The sequence below is a fragment of the Pleurodeles waltl genome, chromosome 11 (genome assembly GCF_031143425.1).
Source record: "Pleurodeles waltl isolate 20211129_DDA chromosome 11, aPleWal1.hap1.20221129, whole genome shotgun sequence".
NCBI classification, from domain to species: domain Eukaryota; kingdom Metazoa; phylum Chordata; class Amphibia; order Caudata; family Salamandridae; genus Pleurodeles; species Pleurodeles waltl.
The window spans coordinates 65,084,746-65,107,759 of record NC_090450.1 but is presented as its reverse complement, the minus strand read 5'-3'; positions in this window follow the sequence as shown (position 1 = coordinate 65,107,759).

The window sequence follows — 23,014 nt, the reverse complement described above, 5'->3', positions numbered from 1 at the left end:
GAGGCTGGCATGGCACCCTGAGGGGAGTGCCATGTCGACTTACTCGTTTTGTCCTCACTAGCACACACAAGCTGGTAGCAGTGTGTCTGTGCTGAGTGAGAGGTCTCCAGGGTGGCATAAGACATGCTGCAGCCCTTAGAGACCTTCCTTGGCATCAGGGCCCTTGGTACTAGAAGTACCAGTTACAAGGGACTTATCTGGATGCCAGGGTCTGCCAATTGTGGATACAAAAGTACAGGTTAGGGAAAGAACACTGGTGCTGGGGCCTGGTTAGCAGGCCTCAGCACACTTTCAATTGTAAACATAGCATCAGCAAAGGCAAAAAGTCAGGGGGCAACCATGCCAAGGAGGCATTTCCTTACACCACGTTTGATATGTCTTCAAACATTCCTTCACTGCTTTCAATTATTTCTACAAACATCAGGGCTAAACAACCTTCCTTGTAATCAATAGACTCAAAGGATTGTTGCTTAGTTTAACTAACTTTCTTTCTGTTGTAGCACTGGTTTGGACAGCGCCTAGTGGATATTTACAAAATGCGTAGGCAGATTCCCCACGATGTTTACCAATTGTTTCTCATTGTTTCCACTAAGAGGACTAGCATTGTGAAATAATTACTTCATAAACACAATTTGTGTTAGGTTAGATCCAGGATGATGATTTTGAAAACCTACAGAACCTATCTTGTGGCAGGAGGTATATTTCCAAAAGGACATGGAACTAAGATAGACTCACCTGGAAAGGTCCCTGGAAATCCCCTGCCTGTGCCCAGATGCACACAGCCACTTATTCATCCTTGGTGCATGTTCAGATTTGCACCATCATTCAGTAGTGCTTGTGGCTTCACACTGTTCCTCAATGCAAACGTATATCTGCACCTTTGTTTAGTAATACTCAGTACATGCTGAAATATGAAATACTCAGAAAGTCAGAGTGCCTACCCAGATTTTCATAAAAGCTGGGAAATACTGTTTGTGCATAATTTGATGATCTCTCATGAATTCATAGTATAAACTTCCAGTTGATCTATTGCCATCTCCAATGTCTACTTTCAACCCTCATCCTACCCATGACCCACCACACACTCCTGCTTACAAAAGACAGTGGCTCGTCTACTTTCTTTGTTGCATTTAGGGCCATATTTATACTTTTTGACGCAAAACTGCGCTAACGCAGTTTTGCGTCAAAAAAATTAGCGCCGGCTAACGCCATTCTGAAGCGCCATGCGGGCGCCGTATTTAATCAATGAAGTTAGCCGGCGTTAGCCGCCGGCGCTGCCTGGTGTGCGTGGAAAAAAACGACGTACACCAGGCAGCGCCGGCATAGGGGGATATGGAGCTTGGGCGCCAAAAAATGGGGCAAGTCAGGCTGAGGCAAATTTTTCGCCTCAACCCGATTTGCAGCATTTTTTTCGACTCCCAACCCCCATAGAAATTACTCCTGTCTTAGCAAAGACAGGAGTCATGCCCCCTTGCCCAATGGCCATGCCCAGGGGAATTCTGTCCCCTGGGCATGGTCGTTGGGCATAGTGGCATGTAGGGGGGCACAAATCAGGCCCCCCTATGCCACAAAAATTTTTTTACAAAATACTTACCGGAACTTACCTTAATGTCCCTGGGATGGGTCCCTCCAGCCTTGGGTGTCCTCCTGTGGTGGGCAAGGGTGACAGGTGGTGTCCCTGGGGGAATGGGAGGGCACCTCTGGGCTCCCTCCGAGCCCACAGGTCCCTTAACGCCTGCCTTGTCCAGGCGCTAAAAAACGGTGCAAAAGCGGCCGTACGTCATTTTTTTTGACCCGCCCACTCCCGGGCGTGAATTTTGCCCGGGAGTGTAAATACGGCGCACATGCCTCGGAGTCAATTTTTTAGACGGGAACGCCTACCTTGCATCTCATTAACGCAAAGTAGGTGTCCACGCTAAAAAATTACGCAAACTCCATGGACTTTGGCGCTAGACGCGTCTAACGCCAAAGTATAAATATGGAGTTAGTTTTGCGTTGGAATTGCGTAAAAAAAAACGACGCAATTCCGGCGCAAACAGAGTATAAATATGCCCCTTAATGTCTAGCCAGTCTTTTCCTATTTGCTTCTTGTGTATCAAGTCCTACACTCCTTCACACTCCTCTCCCCTAGCCTCTGACCATGTTTCTACTACTTTAAGATAATCATTTAATCCTACAGCCTTCAAAACTTTGCAATTCCCCCAACTCCAATTCCTCCCTTCTCCATTAAATCACTCTTCTTCGATATCATAACATGTGGATTTGTACGTTCACGCAGATCTTTTTGTTTACAGACAAATACAGACGGAACACCATGTATTTTCATTTCTGTATTTATTTATAAATGTGGATAAAAACGAAAATTAGTTTGTTTATTTCAGTGTTTCTAAATGTTGTTAGTCAAGCCTGTCAGATCAATAGCTGTGTGGCCTGATGGGTAAGAGGGTTAACAAGCATTTTCAATGCAACGGGTCTCGCATTTGTTCGAGTTAGAGCTATTCGCGTCGTAAAGCAAAACAAAACGCAGCGCGATCGCGCTATGTAAAATGCAGCGCGGTTGCGCTGGGTGGAAAATAAACAGATAAAGTAGTCCAGACTCCAGGCTGAAAACATCGAGCCTCGTTTGTTTTTGGTACTTTACCTGTGCTGTGTAGGTTGGTAAAAACCGGAAAAGGCATGCATGCCTTTCACAAATGAAAGCAAACGGATTTTAAAAGGAAAGCCCATGAACCAATGTAAGTGACTTGCATGGGCGTGGTTTCAAGCCCAAAGTGAGATTACAGAATGGATGGAGCACTTTATGCTCGCCCATAATAAGGAAATGCACTTTAGTAATGAGGTTTCGCTACTAAAATGTTCATGTTTTCATATAGGTGTTAATTATGGATAAATACAGACAAAATTAGCAAAACAATAAACATCGAAAAATAGGGAAATGTAAAAAATAAATACCATAAACCAGGAGTCCTATAAATGATATGTTAATTGTTAACCAGTCAGATATATTCCTATTATTGACCTTAGAAGGATGAAACATTGAGTGGACCTGCAGGCATCTGAAACTGTGATTATGAAGTCACTCACAGAACGCTGCACGGATGCATTAGTCCACTAAACTGCCAAACCCAGCTTCTTGAGCAGTTCGATTAACTTTCTTGTGCCTCTTCTAGACACCCTCTCTTGCTCATTAGTCCCTACAGCTTGTTGCTTTTGACACTGAATACAAGGGTTTGTTCAACTGTTTTGACTAAAGGATCCCTTTCAGAGAAATTTCAATATTCATTTAATCATTTTGTAATATGAATTGGATGGGTGTTGACCTAAATTCTAAAGCCAGAGACGTTTCAAATGTTACAGTCAAAGATGTTTGAAGTACATTTAGGTTGGATTTAAGCAGTGCACTTTGTTTAAGCATTCCATCAGTCAAAATGATCCACCATTAATAAAATGAAATATGGCAATAAAAATATAAAAATTAAATATGGCAATAGAAGTTCAAATATTAAAAATCTACATAGCAAAAAATGAATATGCTTTTTCAGGGGAAATTCAGGTGTGAGGAGTTTTTGCTTCCGTTCCTTAGCTTTGAATAAAATGCTCGCGTCCCTTGATAAAGTTGCGGCTGGTTACTGGGCTGGCTGGCTGCCACATTAATGTGCACTCCATTTCCAAGGAGTATTTTTATGTTCATTAGTCAGAGCGCTGCATCACACAGATGTCTCTGGACCGGGGCTTCAGCATTAGTGCAGGTTATTAATCTGTCTTGTCATATGCACTGTTAACTGGTCATATTTGCGCAGATAGTATCAGAAGTGGAAATATTATTAGTTTTTGGTTCTTTGCTTTCAAACACTCTACCTTGAGCTGACTGAAACACAAAAAAGATTTATGTAATATTTTCGAGTTCCCCAAACATGAAGGCTACATTTTTTTCTAGTGATGCCTGTAATTTACAAGCTTATGTTCCTCTAAAATGTCTACAAGGAACACGATTTAAATAGACAGTAACCAGAAAGTAAATAGAATCTCTTTCAGCCATGATCTACGTGGATTATATGAAGCTATGCCCCGTCCTTGAATTAAATTGCTTCTTTGTTTTCATTGTAGTTGGCTGGCTTTAGAAATGTGGGCTTGAAATTAGGCTTTGGGGTGCAGAGGGGACGTACATTGAAATATGAAGGTTAAATAGAAGGGTGGGGTCTTGTGAAGAGCTGATTGTTACTCATGAGGAGGGGAGAGGGCCGAAAGTGAGTCTCTGGATCTGAGGCACTGGCCCAGGCTGAGTCCAAACTACCGAGTGGTAGGTGATGAGGGTCGAAAGTGAGTCTCAGGATCTGAGGAACTGACCCAGACTAGGTCCAAGTTACAAAGTGGTAGGTGATGCAGTGCTCTGACGTGAAGCCCAGTCTTGTGGGCTGCAAGTTCTGACCTGCCTGAGTGAAGGGGACAACACAATCCTTTCATGTAAACAGTTTTATGTAGCAAATGTAAGTGCATCAATGAATTTACTTACCCACCCCGACCAAATAACTCAGTAGCTCTCAATTTTGTTTAGGACTTTGAGTAGAATGTCTTATTTCTTCTTTTCTTCTTTGATTTCTGATCTTATTTACTCTTCTCCATCTTGTCACTAAACGTGTGGATGCAGTGGCAGTACAGGTGTCCTCTCATGATGACGTCTCTAACATGTCATACATGTGCCTTCCAACATTCCAGATCCATTGCCTGCAAAACCTCTAGTTTGCCATATGTCACCTAATGTTAGATATCTCACCTGAAGAGCATGTTAGCCTGGTAGTCAGGTATCTTCACTCTCTGTGTTTCACGGGAGCACACCGCAGTTTAATATCATTTGCATGCCCATCGATCAAGTTACAAAAACAGTCCCTCTTTCCTATAAAGGTAAGTAGAGCAATACACCCCAAATACAAATCTGTGCTCATCCTCACTTATAATACTGGAAAACCCCACATTTCAGAAATATTGAACAAAAAATAGTTTGGCTACATCTCCCACTTCGACCATGTCAATGCTCCCGTACCAGAATGGACTTACATCTACCTTAAATAACTCCTTACTCCCTACTCCTTAGCGTTTGTAAAAAACAACCTGACAAGAATAGAAGGTTCTCCATGTTAAAGTATTTGTTGGTTGTCATTGGGTGCCCTTGATCACTGGTTTGGGGTTGAGTCATAAGTTATTTTAAATTTTAATTTATTGATTTCATCTCTCCAAAAAGCATTTTAACATTGTATTTCTGAGACACTGCACCAGTTCAGTACAAAGCTGAACATTTACTAGTAAAACAGGAAACAAACACAAGCAATATAATTCCTCCAGTGATCCCTGGTCAGGGCCTATTCACAGAAGCATTTTAGAGTATGTAAGGTAGTCCTCCTATAAAAGTCTTTTATGTACTCTTACATGCCTTTGTGAGTTGGTCCCAAATATCTTAAATAGGCATAAAACGGGAATATTCATGTATAACTATTTCAAATAGAAAGGACTGTGCCCTCTTTGTACTTTTACTACTAGGGAACTAGAGGTTTCAAGGCTCATTCACAAAGGCATGAAACAGTAGGTTAAAAAGCGCTCCTGTAGTACTACTTCCCATACTCATAAATACTTTTATGAATCCACATCTTCAAACAGATGTCGGAGGTTAGACCAATTTAGTAACACACTACTCTTTGAATAAGAAACCTTTAACTGAAAAGGCCGTGGCATATCCTACTGATTCATTAAACCACATAAAAATCCTGTTAGCTCACAACACAATGGGAATATGCAACTCAATCAATTCAATTTAACATAACCGTACAGATCCAAAATCATACTGGACATACCTAGAACATTAAACAGATTCCATAGCTTGAATTGTAAAGAACTCGTGTTGTAAAGAACGGAATTCAAACACTGGAATTCATAGTGACCACAAAGTGTGGAATAAACTGTGGTTGAGTGTCCTGCCTGTAACAAGTCACTCTTTTCACCTAATTAATCTGCCTGTACTGGGCCTGTCCACTAACTCAAGACTTCTCCGCCCACATTGTATCATCTGTCTACACCATCATCTCTCCTATGCTATCGCAAGTATGTATCAGAGTGGTATGTAAAAGCAAAGCCTATGCAATAGTTATGTCATTAGCCCAATATGTTGTAATGCTTCAATATATATTCAATACATAAATGCAACCTTACTTCTTAAACATGATGGCGATAGAACAAAAATCTTTGGTATTGTAAAATATACTGTTATCAAAGTGAATAAGGATATTCCAATTGTTGATGGTTTTACAATTGAAGATTGACTTATTTATGCTGATGTATGAATATGAACAAATGAGAGGACCTATCTCCAGGTATGTTGAAACAGGGCTTCTGTTGAGAGTTTGCATATTTCAAAAACAGTTGCCAGATTCCTACAGGGAGTCTTGGAGACAATGCATGAATATGTAAAAACTACAACTACACTGGCCAAGCAAAAGTACAGAAGAACCCCAAAGGTTGTTCTAACTTATTTCATAATGTTATGTGGATCACATAGAACATACATTCGATGAATTCTTCTCCCCCTATCTCTTATGATTTTTAATTTCCATATGTTGAAATAAAAGTGAATTCTTATTTACATTTTTTACCTTTTATGCTTTTCTTATACAAATGGTTTAGTAACCAACTGCATTTTATTTTAACTGCTCTTAAACTGAAACTGAAGAACAATATTTCCCACTTAATTCTTTCATGGCTGGACAAGGACAATGCTTTATCGCTGTAGAAAGACACTTCCTTGTTCCTCTATATGGTTATGGAACTCCTTGGTGACTTGCAATATCCCTATAATATACGGCAGGGGCTTCTTATTCGTGTATAATATAATAAATCAGTTGCACCCCTACATACTCTTCAGAATTATATCATGTTATACCCTATATCCTAAGCCCCTTGAGTGTGTATATAGAATAAATTAGTTTACAGTCAATTCAAGTACCTTATTTCCTTATTTTCACACTATCCCGATGACCAAAACGGCCCTCATTATAAGTAGTTAATTCTGATGGGGTCTCCAATCATGGCTAGCTACCACAAAGGAATTATGAAAGCAGACAAAACCTCCCAGTGAAAGTCTGAGGCAAAAGGAGGGAATTCCAGGAGACTGAGATCCAGAAATACCAATTTCTCAGTAATTCCTAATTTCCAAGTGGACTTTCATTGTCCGACTCGCAATGGACTTGATTTTCCCTGCTTCTGGGGTCACCGGTATTCTCGGTATTAATAATTCTGAGGTTGTGCTTAATTTAAACAGTGGTTGCCGTTGGGTCCCACCATTACTCTTTTTGGGGGATCAGCACTTATTGTTTCTCATCATACATTTACTGAGAGCAAGAGAGGGAAACACACACATAGAGGAAAGAAGGAATGAGCGAAAGATGGAAACAAATGTCATAAATGGAAAAAGCAGGAACTTCTGGGAGCAAGTTAAAGGGTCAGAGAGTGTCTGGTAAGCGACTAAAGGGGCAGGAGTTGGACTCAGGACTATGCAGCCTTGTTATTTGGCACACTGACATTCAAGAGCAGCAGCCACAGGCTTCTGTGGAGAGCTTTGGGCATAGGCACTCATTCTTTTACAAATTAAGCACCGCGTATTCCATGTTCTGGCAGGTGAATCCTGGGGTGTTTGGACAAAATATCAAGTTATAAATAGCAGGAGACAGAAATATCAGCGATAAAATATTATGATACAAAAATAATGTGATGTAAGAATATAGTTGTCAGAATATAATTTTTTACTCAAGTAATATAATTTTTAAGAATATGGTTGTTTTTTAATATCGTTTTCAGTAAAATTGTTGTAAAAATTACTGTATTTTAATTATTGTAATGTGTTTTAGTTCATTTTTAGTTAATTGTAAATAGTAATTCATAGTGTTATGGTGGGTTGTTGGAGTTGTAGGGGAAGAGGGTGGGAAGTTAGTTAAATAATATTAATTTTTAATTAATTATGTGATTGATATTAATTATGTACATTTTATAATACTGAATTGTTTTAGTTATATTTTAGCTATGGGTTGCTAGGTTTGTAGAGGTATCGGGTGGGAAGTTAACCAAGTAATAATTACTTGACAATTCATTATTAATTTATAATTATTTAGTTGTGGGTTGCCATATTTGTGGAGTAGAGATCAGGGGAGTTAATTACGTAATAATGAATAACAATTAATATTTATGGTGAATTAACTATTTAATTGATTATTAATTATGTAAATTGCCTAGTACTTATATATTTTAGCTGTTTATTAGGTGTGAGTTGCTGAGTTTGTTGAGGTATAGAGTGTCAAGTTAATTAAGTAATAAATGATAAATTATTACTTAATTATTTAATTTATACCACTTAAGTAAATTATTCTATAATGATTTATTTTATTTGTATTTTAGGTGGTGGCTGCTAGGTTTGTTGGGGTCTATGGTAGGAAGTTAAGTAATAATTAATGTTTAATTGAAAATTAATTATTTAATTGATTATTAATGATATAAATAGTTGTTATGTATTTAATGCATAACCAATAACACAATTTCCAACAGGAAGCCTGTGCCTCACTTCAGTGACAAAGGTAATAAGGCGTAATCATTTCTACTGATCAGTACATGGTATGCTGCCACCAGCGTGCTCATGCTACTTAATTCCTGGCAAAGGCAGTAGCCTTTCACCACTTTGAGAGTGGCGTTCCACCCTGTCCAACAAGTGTGCAATCCATGAGCCAAGGTTATGTCATGGCACACACACATATATTCGTGCATGACAGCAAAAATCAGCACCAAGGTAAAGATGCACGTGCATCACCGTGCAAGGGACTTTTCCAGTGTTTTCCAGTGTTTGTAAAATGAATTATACTATTTATTTTTAAAACTGTATTGTGATGATGTATCATCAATAATTGTGTACCAGAGGTTTTTTCTTACATTGCTTTGTTAGGGTGGTGTGCACAATTGGGAGACTAAGGCCTCATTCCGACTTCGGCGGGCGCCGCCCGCCTGTCGGAAACCGCCGAAAGACCGCAACGCTGTCATAAGACCGCAGGCGCCATTTTGACTTTCCCGCTGGGCCGGCGGACGATCGCCAGAAGATCGCCCGCCGGCCCAGCGGGAAAGCCCCTGCAACGAGGAAGCCGGCTCCGAATGGAGCCGGCGGAGTTGCAGGGGTGCGACGGGTGCAGTGGGACCCGTCGCGATTTTCACTGTCAGCAAAGCAGACAGTGAAAATCTGTATGGGGCCCTGTTAGGGGGCCCCTGCACTGCCCATGCCAGTGGCACGGGCAGTGCAGGGGCCCCCAGGGGCCCCACGACACCCGTTCCCGCCATCCTGGTTCTAGCGGTGAAAACCGCCAGAAACAGGCTGGCGGGAAGGGGGTCGGAATCCTCATGGCGGCGCTGCAAGCAGCGCCACCATGGAGGATTCCCTGGGACAGGGGAAAACCGGCGGGAAACCGCCGGTTCCCCTTTTCTGACCGCGGCTTTACCGCCGCGGTCAGAATAGCCCTGGAAGCACCGCCAGCCTGTTGGCGGTGCTTCCGCTGCCCTCCGCCCTGGCGGTCAGAGACCACCAGAGTTGGAATGAGGGCCTAAATGTATTTCTATTTGGCTATTGGTCTCAAAATTATAACACTTAGCATTTGTTTTTCTTGAGTCTTACAGATGGGATGCGGCACTCAGTATATAATTCGAATTTTGGAGATCTTAAGTTCGGAGCACAATGACTATTTCTTTCAATTAACAATACCATTCCAGGTAAACTGGTATAATTTATGAACCCATAAAATACCATCTTTTCCAATGTGGAATAAAATAGAATCAACTACAACATCGGTTCCCACCCTATGGTTCCCGGTCCCCCAGGGGTCCGTGACACAATCCCAGGGGGTATGCAGGCCTGGGCCGACAGGAAGGAACTTCTCCACCTGGGGCCTTTTCACAGAAACGTGTGCGTGTTTTTCTTTGTTCAGCAGTTTTAAAAGCACTGCAAAGTTCCTTGTACATCCAGCAGCTTCCAGGCTAATATAAAAGCATCAAAATCAGATGGGAGTTTTGGCTAGTGGCAGTTTTGACTCATCTAAGGTAGCGCAGATGGTTAGTATACCTCCTGCAAAGTGCATGTATCATGCAAAGAACAGTATTTTAGGTGCATAGCACAGTGGGACACAGCTTTTGTCACAGAGATTTTTTCCTCACTGTGCAGTTCATAAGTTACAATCGTAATCTAGCACTGTGAACTATGAACTGCCACCAAAGAGCTGCATGCAAACTGCAAGGCACAAGTTAGAAGGTTATGTTTTTCCCAGTCTTTCATTATCCTTACGCTGCTTAAAAAGGTTTACATGCATAGAAATACATTCTTCTTATTAAAGTCAACCCTAACCACTGTGTTATGTTCTGAATCCTGAGTTTGTGCTTCTCCAGACCAAGCACTCTTAAAAAATGCCTACCAGTGTAGATGGCATGGAAATACTACACTCTGTAGTCCCTTCTGAAGTGCTCTGACACCCTACACTGGTGTCAGAGATACTATAGAACAAATGTATTACATGTGACAGAGAGGATATGGAGAGATGAGAGACCCTTATGGTTTTACTTCCTTTCCCCACCACATATTTATGTGAAAAAGCTTGTTCAGATCTTATGTACCTAAAACATGAAAACAGAAATCGCTTGGGAAATGTAGACTCTGACCTGAGGATTCAACTTTCCTAAATACAAAAAAATTGAAAAATTAGTTGTGGAGATACAGCATCAACCTTCTCATTAAAAGATTTAAATTTTTGCATATTGTTTCAATATAAAATAATTAGATCTTTAGTAATTCGAGTATTTATTTGGTGTGTACTTGTTTGTGTATTGTTTGCAATTTACAGTTTTAATGTTTGAAATTTAAATTGTACAAATTACTTGGGGGTCCCCGGTTTCCAGTAGTGATTCAGTGGGGGTACCCAAGAGTCAAAAGGTTGGGAACCACTGAACTACAATGCTCAATTGTGTGTACTCAAGTTCATCACTTAATAGACAAGTCTTCTTTCTGTACGTCTGTGGAACTGACCTGAATTAAATATTCTCTCGTGTTTAATATCATTTCAAAATCATCCATGGTGTTCTTAAAAAGCAATATCGACCTTCTAGATTTTTATTACCTATAACTTGCCAGACAAAAAGACACCCTCTCGGTAAGGCCGACATCCGTGTGTGAAGAAACATTTGTTTTAAAATCCTCAACAGATCTGAGTCCAATAACAAGTGGAAGTTTAAGCATCTGGGGCCCTGTCATGATGAGCTTTTCTGGCAGCAGCACAGAGACGAGTACCTGTTTAATGCGCCTAAAGGAGAAGAACTCTTTACGCTCTGCAGGTGCATTAAACAACCCCTCACCTACACACTGCACCAAAAAAGCTTATCCTGATAGGGTCATGTGTATATATAGTAATGAAGACATTTTAAGCTAATAATACTGGGTGAAAAAAACAAGCACGCAGGACTACATCAATTTCTAACTACTAAAGACCCGTTTTTACAAGTTTATTTCTGTACATTAGTGTAAAGGTGAAAAAAGAGGGCAAATTCATGTTTCTGGTCCACAAAATGTAATTCATAAATGGATTTGGTGACCAATAGAATTACACTAGAATGGTGGTATTTTAGATGTGACTAATTCTTGCCTCAGAAGGATGCATTTCAGGGGGCATGTGCTCTTGTACAAGCTTCTTAAGTTGTTTGAGGACTAATCCCCAGAAAAGAATACATTGAGAAATGTAGACCTGGAATTCTTGGAATACCTCTTAAGGGTATACACAATATGGAAAAACTGGGATAACAATAATGTGATAATATCAACATTCTATTCTTCATCATGAAATGGCTACATGAATCTTCCAAACGTCTGACTGATCTACTGTTTTTACCCGTGTTCTCGATCGTCCTGGAACACAGTGTTGACATTGAAAAAGGGTTTGCGGTCATCTAACTAAAGAGCTTCAAAAAGAAGATGCCTCCTCTGATTATAAAGTAACTCAGGGGAAGCAACTCTCTCTCCAAAATACACATTATCCATCACCTTCTAGGGGATAGCAGATATTGACAATCGATGGCACTGAACACCAAGAAATCGCTTTCGCTGCAAACATCTTTGTGACAAGGGTTGAACTTTCGCCAAGGGTACTTTTATACCTCTTGTGTCTTTCAACAGAGAACCTTTCTGAATAACAATGATCTAACACAACACTGTAGATCCCCATTCATGCGAATGGTAGTAGCTGGACTCACTAAAATACTAAACTGCACACTAAAATTAGTGCTTGCCAGTGGCGGCTCCTCTGCTAGAGCGAAAGAGCTTTGTCCCCCTGCCAGCAGCGGCAGATGCAAAACCTTTACAAGAAAACGATAATAAACTGTGTTTATTAAAGGGATGGAGCCACGGGCTCTGACACATGCAAAGTGGAGTTTTGAGAAAACTTGCTCAAATTGATGTTGCAGCCAGATGTAAAACATTTCAGGAAACGCTGTGGTATAACAGCAAACCAAGAAAGAGCACATTTTCAATTTAAAAAGGTTACCCTTATCTTAAGAAGATATTATTGGCGTACACTTATTTGTAGACAATATGCAGCTTGAGATAATTGGGGCTTTTGCCAAACCTCTAACAGATCACATTGAGCCAAGAGAGAGATTATAGTTAATTAAGGACACCCCGGCAAACATTGTGGTTCTTTCCAAACTTAAAATACTTTTGTGTTACCTGAACTTGTATGAATCCTATTGATGTATAAAAAACAGACGGCCCATTTCGTAAGTCATGAGACTGCAAGGCAGCATAATTCTAAGCAAAGAAGTTACTGGGGTGTGGGCCTACCTGGAGACAACAAACATTTCAATATTTTACATTATACAAAGTCTATAGATATACATGCTTCAAGATAAAAAAAACTGAGAATAACGCAGCAATGATGACACAGTTTTACTAAAGAATACTTTCAATAACAAAACAAAACTCTCCACCTAAATAATCTATTCCAACCTTTGAACTCCATACCTTTTTGGAAGTTCAATTCTACTATGAGGTTACTAGTTCATATTATTAGTAAATGTGATATCAAGATAAATACATCTGTTAACTTTCTCCAGTGTACCTAAAAGCATAGAACAAGGTTTATTTAGCCAAAAAGTATCATTCATGTTTTAGTGACATTCATCTGCATTTGGCACATTCTGAAGACTCACTAGGTTCTGATCTATAACAATTAAATGATCTGTTTAGGACATAATCAGCATCAGAATGTCTCCCAATTCAGGTGATAAGGAATTATTTACCTCCAGATGCTGAATCATATCAGCCACATAAAAATTAAATATGGTAAATTTCAAAATACAGGCTTGCTTAATGGACATATACAAGTTCTAATGTTTGCACTGACAAGACAATTCTTTGTACCCTAGCCCGTGTATCATGATGAAAATATCCTATCTCCTGCAGCATAGCAGGATTCAGATCTTAAACTGAAGTTTATGAGATAGGGTTAATCTGCCACTTGGTTGATGGCTGTGCTGAAGTTATAGCAACTAGATTCCAGCCCACTTTTGCACAAATGATAAGCTTAAAATCTTCAAACCATGCATGTGTTTCATGGTCAAGGATTCAAATCTTAGGCCTGTTTTAGGTACTAACCCAGGTTGTACAAATGCCACATGCATTACATCCTGTGCGAGACAGAAACAGCATTGACAATTTGGAAGAGGAAGCTTACACAAAATGACCATAAGTTACTAGACACATGACTGACTCCTATCCTGAATTTTAAAAAAACTCATGGAACTTACAAGTCCAAATTTGCACTGAGATAAAATTGCATTCCTGCAACAGTCAGGTATTTACAGAATTATCCCATCATTTTATTTTAATACAGTGGCTATAATCAAATTTTTTACTTTTTGAATCTGTCCAGTTTTTGTATCCATTGTTAAAACACTGTATTGATATATGAACATCAATAGTCTAAGCATTTACAACCAACATTTGGCAGCATTATTAAACATAGATTCAACCATGAGATCATTTAACAAATGCACTAAAAACCTAACAGTCCTTTGCCAACTGAACTTACCTTTGTCACCCACATTCTCACAATTTCATTGGTAGAATTATATTTTTAAGGCAATGAGTAATTATCAACCACTTCAAGATTTTGATAATTCATATTCCAAGCAAGATGGTGTCAGTGGGCTTGTCACCAGAATACCATAACAGTTGTCTTATTCACATGTGTGATTTATTAAGACACAACCAAAAGTAGGTCAATTTATTCTTCAGACTACAAGGAGTTAAGTCTAGTGTTATAATTCCACTCATGTACATTAATAAATTGATACTTCTACCTCCCAAGATGGCGGTGGGAATTCACTTTACCAATTATTCCTGTGAGACCTGTTGAATACAAGTGAAAATACAGTGGCTGTAAAGCACATACCTGCGTTAAACCATTCCTCACTGGGATCTTCCTTGTACACTTAATGGAAGCACACAACAAGCACCCTTATCCAGTTGTTAATATGTAGTTGTATTGAAGCTCTCAAGGGCATGGATGCAGTACACCTCGAATAATTTTTATCAGTGTATTAAATGACCAATGAGGTCAAATGTTTAGGACAAATCAATGAACGGCACACATAAATTAATTTACTTCTGCAGAACCCTGTTTTCTTTTTTTATACTCAATAGTCATAATATTTTTAAGAGTGCCTCTTCCTGTTCTGTATCCTTATGGCTGATAGGCAGTAAAACAATTTTCCTCCATAATCTGTATAAACTGTTAGTACTCTCTTGGCAAACAACTTCCTTGATGTATCTAGCAGAGTTATGGGTCTATAATTTTGAGGTTGATCTTTATACCCTTTTTTAATAAATGTGTTGGATTAAAATACAATTTCAAGGAGTGGGAATCCTGCTACATTCACCAAATAGTTGAAAAAAGGACATTGGATCTAGGCCCATTTCCATGGGAATGCCAAGTAGTCCTTGGACTTGTGAGGCATTACATGACATGGTAAATTGTTTAATCAAGTCTTCTTCAATCAGATTGTAAATCCACATATTTCCCTTACAGGTTTTCCAGATCCATCACTCTGCGTGTGTGAATCATAAACCATTTCATAGAAAATCGCCAAAGTAAATATGCCATTTCTGGAACACCAACTGACAAAGGATATTTTGGCACCTTGTTCCCTGTCATAGTTCCATCACAGGACCAGAGGGACCTCACGTGCCTTGACTCATGTTCTCTCATTTATTACACCACACATGCACATTTTTACCTGTTTGATTTGGGGATAGTAAGTTCTTAATTTCCACCCACTCTGTTAAACATGACCTTTGCAAACAGCTTTCTTTCTGTGTGGGAACTGGAGATAGCACCGTAATTATTTGGCAAACTATGATTGCCCTTCTTATGAAGAGGCAGCAACGAGCTTTGTTTCCATGGTGAAGGCAAAAAGCCAATCCTGAGGAACAATGTGAAAAAGGGAACTAGGAGAGTAGCCAAAAGACAAGAATTTCAAAATAGCTAGAGGTATTCCAATTGGATGTGGTTTATGAGTGTCTATTAAATGTTTAATTGATTTCTCTATCATTGCTCTCTTTCAATACCGGTAATCAAGAAGACAAAACGTCATCATAGCAATATAGAGAGTGAGTATTATGTTGGCCCCAAATTTTCATTCCAGTATGACTACCAAACTCTCTCTGAGTTTTTCATGCACCAAAACAGACAAATGTGTGGTGTATGTATAAATGTGGGAGGAAGTGTGTGCCAGAATAAATATTTTATGACGTGTGCACATAAAACAGAAAAGCCCTTTTTAGGATTAACCACAGCGATTGTAAAACCTACAATCATTATGTGGAATCTACTTTTGAAAACAATGGCAGTATAAGTCTAAACCTGCTGAGATAGGGCTGGTTGCTGCAACTTATTCATTTAGCTTAATTTGAAAACTTGTTTTGTAAGATAACAGGCAGGATAGAAAATACAACATCATTTGCAGAAAGTCCTCACTTATATAATTCATAATCTCTAAACAAAAAAGTTAGTTGACCTGTAAAAATCATTTTTACACATGTAACTTCATAGAGGTGCTGCAAATTAATATAATTTTTACTGTTACATACCTATTTCATCCACGCTTGGCTTTGGGCTCTAAGTCTAGGCAATATGCAAATATGACTTGATTATGTTGAAGAATGATTTAAAAAACAGAGAGTTGGTGTTATTTTGGAAATGTGTGCTAAAAGGGTGTACAGTTTACTGCCTTTTTGTGCCCAGAGGGCTGAGAGGAGGAAACCAAGGCCAGAACAAGGCAGGCTTTCACCAAGCAGCTAACCACCACAGAAAGAAAGCTTCACAAAATGTTCCTGAGAAATCAGGAAAGATGGTGGTTAAGCCAATGTCTATGAACAAAACATGTAAAAAAATGAAAGTTATTGCCTTTTTAACCTCCAGGCCAGCATATTCTTTGTTCAATTTTGTAGTGTTAGGGTTATTAGTGGGATAATTTTGAAGGAGAAGAGTTTGTTCATGGTGGTTGAATTTGTTAGACTTTTTTAAGTAGAGGGTAGGTGTTTTGTGGCTAAAGCAGGTGCGATACGCTGCAAACTACATGTGGGTTTTACTGCTCTTCTTGTGAACTTGTATTGGATTTCGTGAGGGGGTGAGGGGTGGATTGTTGTGGGATGAGTAGGATTTGCTGGATAAAGAATATGTTCCTTTGTTTATTTTGTCTGCATTTTTGAGTATCTGAATCTCTCAGGGAGGGGATCTGCATGCCACCTACCCTAAAAAAAGTTTTAAAAACAGCCCCCTGCCCCACCCCAGGATGGTTAAATCTGAAAGGACGGGAGCCAACCCTTTTTTTTTACAGCACCGTGGATACACAATATTGCAAAAAAAAATTACGTTTTTGGCCCTGGGGCAACCTTTCCACCAGGTCTTTGAGGACAGAGTATACCTACTCTGACCCTATATTTTTTTATTCTCTTTTTCTAGGACAGAGGAATAAGTTCTGGAGTCTTAAAATGGCTGCCACCACATCTTTGCTGATGTGGTGGCAATCAATCCGCCAATTTTTGATTTGTTGACTGTGAGGAGGATCTACATCTCTATATATACATACATTTTAAACCTTAGTTTCTCAAAAATCACTGAAATGATTTAAACCAAATCACAAAAAGCATCTTTTCTGGATAAGGAAATAGCTTTCTACCGGATATAATGTAATTCCATTCAGCCAATTTTGTTGTATTTCTGTTCAATTTTCCTATGGAAAACTGCAAGAGGAAACCATGTTTTAAGATTACTGCTTTTCTGTGCTCCCGTTTGACAAATCATCCCGATACTTTCCAAGAAGAAGATGAGGTGGATGAACTTTTTTTAAAAAAAATATGTGAAGATTCCTCCAATGGCACCCAAGATATAGGCAAACCAAAAAATCCAAACATTTTCCTACACCCTCCCCCTCCACACCAAACACCCATCCTATATATAAAACTGATCCATCATGTTTCTTGAAAACTTACCAGTAATTTCAATCAAATCTGTATTTCACTAATTACTTAATTAAATATTTAATAACTACATGTATGTGGCTCTTTCCTTTTATGTGGCTTTTATTATCACATTTTGTAAGTAAAACAAAAATTAAAATAGTCAGAGATATACACAATTTTCTTTAAGAAAATAGTAAAACAACCGCATCTCTGTTCTACCTTTTCACATCTAACACCCCAAAAATTGCAATAGTCAATATAACCACAAAAAGGGCTTGTAATTTATGTGATGTTTATTTAACACATAAAAAATCAACAGGCCCTTCAGTGGCACTGCAATCCCAGTTGTAATGCAAAAGCTCCAGCATGGGGAATACTTTAGAAAACAAGCCATGAATGAGTGAAAGGGATAGATGTGGAGTGGGTGTGGTTAAAAGCCCACAGATAGATTACTACAGGCCAGAGCACTTGCTCACTCGATCTAACAATGGTTAGTTCCACTGGGGTCATGGTTTCATTGACCCTGGAGAGGTACATACTTTTTATAGTGTTGCTGGTGGTCTGCAGATTTCCCTACAGCCCCACTGCAACATTATACAATAATTTGGTGATATCCTTCTACCTTCAAGGACATCAGCAAAAATAAAATATATGTGTGTGTAGACCTACCAGGGCATTATGGAGCACTCTTTGAAGGAGCAGTGAATAAGAACGCTCATTTATTATTCACTTTAAGCTTACTTTTTTACTTTTTCTGGGTGTCTCATTCCCACCAGGGAATGTATTTTCTTTTTCTTTATAAAGGCCGGGGGAGAAGGCGAGGGCCCATGCCACCACACCGGCTCCCCTCTAGGAGCCCCATTTTATTGGACCAATCAAGAGCCAGCATTTTCTCTTCCTAAGGAGTGCACCAGTGCCCACTTGGGGCAACACAAACCATTATTTGTTTTGCGAGGGCTTAGGGAGGCCGAGGGGCCCTGATAGCCCACCAGCATCCCCTTTGTTTTTTTTTTTAAAGTGGCATGCCAAAGAAATGCCACAGAAACTGTGTCATAAGTAAACTTTTTTTGGTAAAAAGTAAACACCAAGATCAGTATAACTGATTTCAGGAGTCATTAATACTCAATGCTTCGTTAGAAAACAGGCTATTAGGCTGCCAGAAAGCTCATTAGGACTATGGATTATTTAAAAGGTCTTTCACTTCTTTATCTGGAAAAACTCATAGCTATTGCATCCTTGTTTATTTGTTCTTGTTTCCTTTGAATGTATCTGCTTCATTTAGCATTTTTTTTATGGGGGATGATGGCAAGTGACAGATGTCAAGGCAAATGACTATTACACTAAGGAAAATTGTGATCCTTCTCTTTCAGGACCCCCCTGTCATTTTGGGGCATGTAACCTGGTTTAACTTGTTTGTTGGCTCCATCTCTCATTTTGTCATTTCTAGTTGCCTATTTTTCATTCAGAAGATACTTGTTTTATGTCAACAAAGGTCTCTGGCCAAGCTATGATGTAGGTGCCTAGGGGGTTACTAAGGAAGTTGTGCCCCTATGGAGCATTGACTTTAAGACTCACACCTCCCACATGTACCTTGAGAGGGTCACTGTAGCATGAGGAGTCCAGTCCACTTGAGCTTTGCGTTGGCAAACATCATGGGTGGATTACTGTCTAGTTTAGAAGTTAGACAAATTCTTCAAAAAATTTAGAAAGCAACCCATACACATGCTCACAATAATCAAGTTGAAGAGGCTCATGAGAGGCAACCATCATTGTCCATGTGAAGAAACATCGGACAGGGAATGCTTTGGCCACCCCATCTAACACAGATGATTGTCTTGTGATATCTCCAAAAGTATTACATGAGCTTATGGAATGGAATTTGTAGCAGGGAAGCTAAATGAATTGCTATGATTTGAAAATAATTAATATTTGATTACAAGCCTGCTTAGTAGCTAGAGAAGAATGACTGTGGGCTGTCCATACTAGTCAGATATCTTCAATTATACGAGATAAACAATGGGACTTTCCTTATGTCTTCCGTGTACCAGCTCGGGTGATCTTGATCCATTTTAGTCTTGTAACCCGTGGCCCCCCAGGCCCTGACAACAAGATGCTGGTGACAAAAAGGTCTTGAACAATACATTCTTTATGTCTCTGTGCAAAACCACCCTCAAGTAATACCTCTCACAAAGTTAAATTGGAAGGCAAGAAACCTCATGTACCTGCTTCAGTTCCATATGTAATAATTGAAAAACATAATTCTTGTCTCCTGGTAACTTAAACACTAAACAGGAAACGACTGAAAATACAACAAACTAGAGCAAGCATGAAGAGTTCCCTGCACCTCTCTTAAGACATCTTCCCAAGAAAATGATGAGGCTCGACCTAGTCAAACAAGAGACTAGAGAGAGCACTAAGGCACTTGCCAAGACTTTTATTGAGTGTTCGTGGAGCCTAATATGGGCATTGGTGCAAGAATGGTAGCCTGTATTTATGATTAAACTATGAAATGTACTGACATTTGCTACATCAGATATTGAAAAATCAGGACTGTCCTGGCAACTCAGGATGCCTGGTCACCCTAGACAGCAGCCTTCTGGGACTGACAAGGTGTGGTTCAGAAAGGCATAGGTGTTTTCTTTGTGTGTGCATCTCTCCGTCAGTGGAATTCTTCCTCTAAGGGCTCACAACTTTATGGGCCTGATTCCCATAGCTTGTTTTCCATAAATGTGTATACCTAACTCCTTGAAGTACACTATTAATCAACACCTGGATGTGTTCTAGGACTCAGCTACTCATAGAAAATGTTTCGAAAATCAGTCTTGAAATTTCGGTGGTGATTCACATTTGAATCAGGAGTAAGACACAACAGCCCAGAGAAAAAACTATGACATCCTTTTAATGCCACTCCTGCAGCACTTTAAAGTACATTACATCATAATATAAATAATCTAGAGCAACACCAGCACAACAAATAAAAAGTTCAGTGCGTGGAACAATCATCCTCTTTTGAATGCAGCTCATCAACCTGGTAAGTAGCCCTTTATAATTCCCTACTTTACTTGACTAACCTTGTGAAGCTTTGCTAAATGTTGTCTTTACTAGGCTTCAGTTTTCATCCTGTCTCCAATTTATAGAGGTACATACTATACTGACTTCATTCCTGTAATTTCTAACCTTTAATGCAACGTAGGTTGGCACATATGTCTTACCGTGGTAATGCAGGCTGACATAGGCCGTCTGCTCCTGCCAGAAAGGGTCCGCCACAGCGGGATAGCATCGCTGGATTCCTGTTCTGAACTCCACGATCCCAGTGCGAATCATGGTGTGGACAATTCGTGTTTTTCAGTTACCTGACTCGCAAGCCATCTGATTTTGAAGTCTCTGACTCGTGAGCCGTCTTTGACTGCGCTGACTTGCAAGCCGTCTGATTTTGAAGTCTCTGACTTGCAAGCCGTCTGATTTTAACGGTGCTCACGTTGCCTTGCGGTGTGCCCTCCCTGCTCTAAAATCGCTGCTAATTATGAGAGTGACCACTGTTTTTGGGGGGTTTGAAGACCCTTCGCCTTTGTGGGCGCTCACGTGAGAGCAAGCTAGTAGATAATTCCTCTCTTTAATTAATTCTTGCTAACTAACGCGAGAGAGGGAACCATTTTCTTTTGGGATAATTGCCCTTTCTTTATTTCAACATACGATACCTGTTAGTTGACAGTGGATCGCTCACATCGCGGATCATTAGGAAAAACAGCTGGCAGCTGACTTCGCTCATCATTTCTGGTAATAGCGAACTAACCATTTGTCAGGGCAATTCACCGTATTTTATTTAATTCATAATCTCTTAAAATACTGACTCTTAAAATAGTAATAAGAAAATAGATAAATTAATTCATAAAGAGAAAAAAGAGAAATATATCAAATATATAAATACATACTACAAAATATGTCAGACTCTGAAGATCACCAAGCCATACCAGAAGGCAGAATTAATGAGGAGCTAATTAAAAAGCTCATACAACACAAAATGCGCACATGCATTCGTGAGACAATAAATCAAGTTATGAGTAATAAGAGGCAGTCCAGAACCCCTGTTTACGAGACATGTTCCATATCTGGTGATGACTGTGAAATTTCCAATTCTAAAGACAGAAAGAAGAAGAGAATAACAAATCATTTAATCATTTATGGAAGCTATACCCTCATCAGCTATGGAAGGTAGAGACACCTTCAGAATGATCGGAGGTCCAAGCACCTCATATTGGAGTGGTGTCCTTTGCGGCACAAAAAAGAGGGATGTTCCTAGCAGCACAAAAAGATTGGGTGACTGTTCCTGCACAAATCGGATTGATACTCTAAACTTTGAGTTTGGGGATCAAGACCTAGAGGAGAAATCCTATGACGAATATGTACTTGATTTGGAACAAGAAAACTTGGACACAGATGATCTCTTGGATGATTCATCATTATCCATCTAATAAAGACACTAACAAAAACCCTTTGGGAGAAGATATGTTCTCTCCAAAGAACATGAGACATCCAAAAAGCCCTGAGTGGTGGCCTATGGGGCATGTGGTTGAATTTATCAGAAAGTGGATTAGAAACCCACTTGAAAAGGAGGCACGTGACCTCCTCAGAATGGAATGCCTGCGACCAAAGGAAAAGTATGCCTCACTTCAAAGCTTGATCCTGAGTTGATTACCTTTTGTATTTAAGATGGGGCATGACCCAAGGAAAAGCCTAGAGAGGTCTCTTAATCTATGCCAGGACAGTCTTCTGATGTCATCGGTCCTCTGGCAAGAAAAATTGACATATCAGAAAGGCATATGTGAAAGATCTGCCAATAGATCTAGAGCTTTTCCGGAGTGGGAGTGAACGAGCCATGTTACTTTTGAGAAACACAAACGCAAGCGTGAACACTGAAAGGCGTAAGGCAGTACTGCTTAATATCAACCCTAACTTCGGTGAACTAGTGTAAAAAGAAAGCTCGGAAAACCCTAGGGGCCTACTCTTCAGCAACAACATGGTAAAGAGCATAGGGAAATATGTGGCTGTATTTTCAGTGCTTGATAAAGCACAGTTTAATATGCTGAAAGTATTTAATCAAGTGTTTGGCAGAGCCGGCCGAAGAGGGCTTTCTGTCGGTCGATACCAACAAAGATCCCAGTATAATTCATCAAGAATAAGAGGAGGATACACCAGGGGATATTAATCTGGTGCACAATCAAACTTCTACCTACAAAGGGGACGATTCCAAAGGAATAGAGGAAGCATAGGTTGTGGGCAAACTCCCGGTCTCCAAGGTGAGTGTTATGAATCCACCCTATTTTTCTTCCCAAGAAAGAGTTGGGGGCATCTCAAATTTTTTGCATGGAACTGGGAAACTATTAATAAGGTCACCTGAGTGTTAAAAACCATCCGAGGATTCAGAATAGAATTTTTAGA